A 6,000-nucleotide genomic window follows, 5' to 3' on the forward strand; every position below is an offset into this window, starting at 1 on the left:
GTGAGGAACAATTCTTCTGGAGATGCCTGTCTTGGTTTCATTTCCACATTGCTTCTGTCAATCCCACTCTAACAAATTCTACTTCTCTTTAATGGGTAGTTTTGTATTTTTATGTTCTGCAACAATTTTTATTTCATATTTCTCAAAACAAAACAAAAATTTCTTTTCTGGAAATGCTCTTTGGCAGAGTAAATCTCCTTTTGGCCGGAAAGCTTTGAAAGAGGCTCTGGCTCCTTCCAGCTGGGAGCAGTTCTTCAGGCCTCTGCCATTTGGAAGAGGGCGCAATGGAGATGAGTTACCTCAAATATAATTTCATGATTTTTGCCAAGATTCCCCCTTTCAACAACTGCTCATCTATGTTTGTTTGCTTTGTTGGAACAAAGTAGGACAAACTCTGGGTAAGAAAGCCAAGACTGGTTGATATCCATGGGAGGTCTCCCCTTCTCTGAGGAGAAAAAGAGAGGGGATGAGGGTTAGGGGAAGTGAGAGGGAGGGACTGGGAAGAGAGATGGGAGAGGAAGCTTCAATCATGATGTAAAGGAAATTAATTAATGAATGATTAAAAAAAGTCATTCTTTGGTTCACAAGTGGAGTTGAAGGAGCATCCATCCCAACAGGACCCTAAAAATCATGGAGTTTAAAAATACTAGACCTTAAACTTAACTCAGGGCCTTAGCATTAAAATTTTAACTGTAAGCATCACTATATTTGTAAGACCAGCAGAGCCTCTGTGTCCACCGTCACATGGCTCCTGCCAGCACTAACTGCACAGCCACAGCCCGTTTGTCCATGTGGACACAATACTGTTAAGCTAGAGACCTTATTGAATGGATGAGTCTCTCCCTTAGTATCTTTCCCCCATGTCGTTGGCTCTCTTGATTTGTTTCAGAGTCTCCTAGTATTATGAATCCTGTCTTTTCCAGTCTGTCAGGGATATTAAATTCATAGGACTTTCTCTCCATTTTTGTTTTTTGGACCTAGGCTCCGATATTCAACTCACAGGTTGAGAACCACTGAGTTAAAGCTAAGAACTTACCTGTAAAGTAACACATAAAAAAAGAGGGTAGCTGGGTATGGTGGCACATGCCTGTAATCCCAGCACTTGGGGAGACAGGAGCATGTGGACTCTGCGAGTTCAAGGCCAACCTGCTTTACAAAATGAGTCCAGGGTAGCCAAGGCTACACAGAGAAACTCTGTCTTGAAAAAAAAATGTAGTGAACTGGAGAAATGGCTCAATGGTTAAGAGCTCTTCCAGAGGACCTGCGTTTGATTCCCAGCACCCATATGGCAGCTGACAACTGTCGACAACTCCAGTTCCAGGAATCCAACCCCTCTTCCAGCCTCCACTGGCACCAGGTACACACTTAGTACACAGACATACATACAGGCAAGACATCCGTACGCATAAAATAAAAAAAATTATAATATTTTAAATTTAAAAAAGAATGTAACTTAAAAAAATGTAACTTTCAGAGGCCCTCTGTGGTAGGCTCCTGTCCTGTACCCTGTTTTCTTCCACTTCTGATGTCTGTCCTGTTTGCCTTTCTGAATGAGGATTGAACATCCTCCTTCTTGCTTAACTTATTTTGGTATACAGATTTTAGTATGTTTATCCTGTGTTATGTGGCTAATATCCGCTTATAAGTGAATATATACCGTGTGTCTTTCTGCTTCTGGGTTACCTCACTCAGGATGATCTTTTCTAGTTCTCACCATTTGTCTTCAAATTTCACAATTTCCTTGTTTTTAATTGCTGAGTAGTATTCCATTGTGTAAGTATACCACAATTTTTGTATCTGTTCTTCAGTTGAAGGACATCCGGATTGTTTCCAGATTCTGGCTATTACAAATAAAACTGCTACAAACATGGTTGAACAAATGTCCTCAGCAGGGTATCGAAACAGATGCTGAGACTCATAGCCAAACTTTGGGCAGAGTGGAGGGAATCTTATGAAAGAAGGGGGAGATAGAAAGACCTGAAGGGGATAGGAGCTCCACAAGGGGAGCAACAGAATAAAAAACTCTGGGCCCCGGGGTCTTTTCTGAGACTAATACTCCAACCAAGGACCATGCATGGAGATAAACTAGAACCCCTGCACAGATGTAGCCCATGGCAGCTCAGTGTCCAAGTGGGTACCCTAGTAAGGGGAACAAAGACTGTCTCTGACATGAACTCAGTGACTAGTTCTTTGATCACCTCCTTCTGGGGGTGGTCAGCCTTACCAGGCCACAGAGGAAGACAATGCAGCCAATCCTGATGAGACCTAATAGGCTAGAGTCAGATGGAAGGGGAGGAGGACCTTCCCTATCAGTGGACTTGGGGAGGGACATGAGTGGAGAAGAGGGAGGGAGGGTGAGACTGGGAGGAGACAAGGGAGGGGGCTGCAGCTGGGATACAAAGTGAATGAGTTGTAATAAACATAAATAAATAAATAGATAAATAGAAAAATAAATAAATAGCATGTAACTGTCATGTGAGGTAGGCAGCAATGGAACTATGTATGTATTTCTTAGTGTCTCTTCTTACAAAGTAGTTGCATAAAATAGGAATAGTTTTAGAAGAATAGGCATAAATACTGTTATATAACTTTGATAAAGATACGATTATCAAAGTTTTCAGCAATAAACTGACGATTATATAAGCACTATCACAGAATGTATTTAAGTAGCTTCAGAATTGAAAGTCAGTGTTACAGAAAAATTTAATGTAAGTTTTTGACATTAGTTTTTTAAGTTTAATTAAAATATAATTACTTAGTTTATCCCCTGTCTTCTCTCACACACCTCCCATGTCTGTCCACCAATTTACAGCCTCTTCTGTTTAAATCATCATTGTTACATATACCTATAAAAGAATATAATAAATGTATTATGCTGAGTTCGTTCTGTGTTGACTGTACATATCTGAGCAAACAATTGGCATTGGAGAAACAATCAGGGGCCTCTCCCTGGGGAAGACTAAGTCTTCTTCTCTTAATTGCTAATTAAGAGAAGATGTTAATTGTTTGTAGTTCTTCATTTAGGAGTAGAGGCCCCATGAACTTTCCCTGTCTCTGTTGAGATGTCAAAAAACCCTCAAAATGACTGCAACACACACATATCTTTTAATAACTCTAAATATTAATGGACTGATTCTACAATCCAATGACACAGACTGAATGGATTAAGAAATAAAATCTTTCTATCTATTATCTACAAGAAACTCAGCTTTAATGATAGGTAGCACTTAAAGTAAAAGGAAAGAAAAAGTATTCCAATCAAAGGAGATCAAGAAGCAAGCAGGCATTGCCATCTTAATATCAGAATAGACTTCAAACTAAAACTAAATAGAAGAGACAAAGGACACTTCATTAAAATCAAGCGATTAATTAATCAGGAAAACATAACAATACTAAACATACATGCACCACTCTGGGGCACCCATTGTAGGTAATTTTATCACCCCAGTCTCTCCAATAGATAAGTCATCTAGCCAAAAAAATAAACAGGGGAGCCTCAAAATTAAATGACATCTTACATCATCAAATGGGCCTCAGAGATAATTTATATGATATCTCACTGAATACCAAAGATACTCTACTGAGCAAAGCATAGAGACTACTTTGAAGAAGACTTCATCTAGAGACACAAAGCAACCCTCAACAAATACGGAAAAATTGAAATTAAAAAAAAAAAAACATTGAAATTTTTCAAATACAGAAAATTGAAATTCCATGTATCTCATCCAGCCATTATGCAATGATGCATAAACTTGACAGCAAACAAACTCTAGTAAGTTTATAAACTGATGTAGATTAGCCAATTCATTACTGCCATGCATGGGTCAAAGAAGAAGTCAAGAAAGAAATAAAAATATTCCTGGAGCCAGGAGTGGTGGCCCAGGCCTGTAATCCCAGCACTCTAGGAGGCAGAGGCAGACATATCACTGTGGGTTCAAGGCCAGCCTGGTCTACAAAGGGAGTGCAAGACAGCCAGGTCTACACAGAGAAATCCTGTCCTGAAAAACAAACAAAACCCCAAAATCCTGGGACTAAATAAAAATGAAAGCACACTACAACAAAACCTCTGGGACACATTAAAAGCAGTTCTATAGCCCTAAGTGCCTGCATTAAAAAAAAAAAAAATCAGAAAGAGCACAAATAAACGACTTAATGATGCAACACAGGATTGGGAAGATCAAGAACAAAACTTCAACCAACCATACAACAAGAAGTTATGAAAGTCAAAGGAGAGATTAATTAAATAGAAACAAATTAAAATAACACCCCCCCCAAATCTGGCTGGTTCTTTGAGAAGATAAACAAGACTGACAGACTTTGGGCCCAACTAAACAAAAGAAAGAGATGACCAAAATTAATGGGATCAGGGAAACATTGCAACAGGAATCAAAGAAATACTGAATACTATGAAGGAATAAAACCCTGTACTCCGTTATGATGGAGTACCTAAAAGAAATGTATGAATTTCTTGATTCATCCACATAACCAAAGCTAAACCAAGAAAAGATCAACAACCTAAACAGCACCATAACAAATGAGGAAAATGAAACAGTAATAATAAAAATCTTTTTTTTTTTTTTTAAGATAAGTAAACCTTTATTTCCATGTTTTCCAAAATAAGCTAGCTGAACTGGTTGCTTTGGAAGGTGATTAGTCAAAGAGACCAAATCCCATATATGCATCTGATTCCTCTGACTCTTCCTTGGCTTCAGCCTTGGCTGGGGCCGCAGCAGCAGCAGCAGCAGCAGCAGCGGTGGTGGCCACGGCCACAGGTGCAGCAGCCACAAATGCAGATGGATCAGCCAAGAAGGCCTTGACCTTCTTCTCAGCAAGTTGGGAAGGTCTAGTCAGTCTCCACAGACAAAGCCAGGGCCTGCTTGTGTTGATGATAGAGTGTGGCACTGAGGCAACAGACAGGTAACCAATTTGCAGACAAATGCTGGCAACATATCGGACACCCTCTAAGAAGCGAGTGTGCAGAGTCTGCTCTGTGCTGTTAGGCACTTCTGGGTTATAGATGCCGCCATTGTCAAACACCTGCTGGACGATCAGTCGGAAGGAGAAGGGGGGAGAGGCTCAGCACGTTCAGCAGTGTGGTCTCACTGGCTCCCACTTTGTCTCCAGTTTTGATCAGCTGCACATCGCTCAGAATTTTAGTGGTGCCTCCGGAGATTTTGGTGGTGATGCCCAGAGCCTGGAAGAATGAGGTCTTCTCAGGTCCCAGACCAGTGTCCTGAGCCGGCACAGTGACCACACACGGGGCAATGGCACCAGCTAGAGCAGCAGCTGGCCCCTTGATGGGCAGCAGCATGTCCCTAATTTCAGTGAGGTCCTCCTTGGGGAGCACAAAGCCCACATTCCCCCATGAGGCAGCAGTTTCTCCAGAGCTGGGTTGCTCTCCAGGTGGCCACTGATGGCCTTGCGCATCCTGGTGTTCTTGCCCATCAGCACCACGGCCTTCCCGAGGAAGGACATGCTGATCTGCTGCATCTCCTTGGTGCCCACACTGTCTGCTCCCACGATGAAGCCTTTTAGGTAATCATCCAAAAGTTGGATGAGCTTAAGGAAGTAGTTGGACATCCAGGTGGCCCTGTCTTCCCTGGGCATCAAGGAGGTGTGTCAGGGATTACCACGCAGGGTTTAAAGATGATGTCACTCTGCTGAGGACGCCTGGCAAGAGTAATAAAAATCCTTTTGACTGAAAAAGCACAATGCATTTGGTTCAGAATCCTGTACAAAGTATTTTGGTAAATACAAACAAAAAGGCTATTGGATCTTACTTGATAGAACTCAGAACACCAACTGTTTCTCAGCAAATCTAGCCAGTTAGATTGAACTGCTGTGTATAGAAATCACCTCTTGGAATGGGAAGGTATCACGCCTATCACATTGGAAGCACTGGCCTAGAAAGGCAAAAAAGTTATTTTTTTGAAGAACATTTTTATGTTCATGTTTTGGGTTTTGATTTGATATTTTTATTGCCTTTGTTTTTGAGATCTA

General features: G+C 41.1%; 1 pseudogene; it reads right to left on the bottom strand.

The window, feature by feature from the left end:
- Window positions 1–4,650: 4,650 nt before the first annotated feature.
- LOC110556608 (large ribosomal subunit protein uL10-like) lies at window positions 4,651–5,607 on the bottom strand (annotated as a pseudogene).
- Between the last annotated feature and the right edge of the window lie 393 nt (window positions 5,608–6,000).

Source organism: Meriones unguiculatus, chromosome 4, assembly GCF_030254825.1.
Source record: "Meriones unguiculatus strain TT.TT164.6M chromosome 4, Bangor_MerUng_6.1, whole genome shotgun sequence".
NCBI lineage: Eukaryota > Metazoa > Chordata > Mammalia > Rodentia > Muridae > Meriones > Meriones unguiculatus.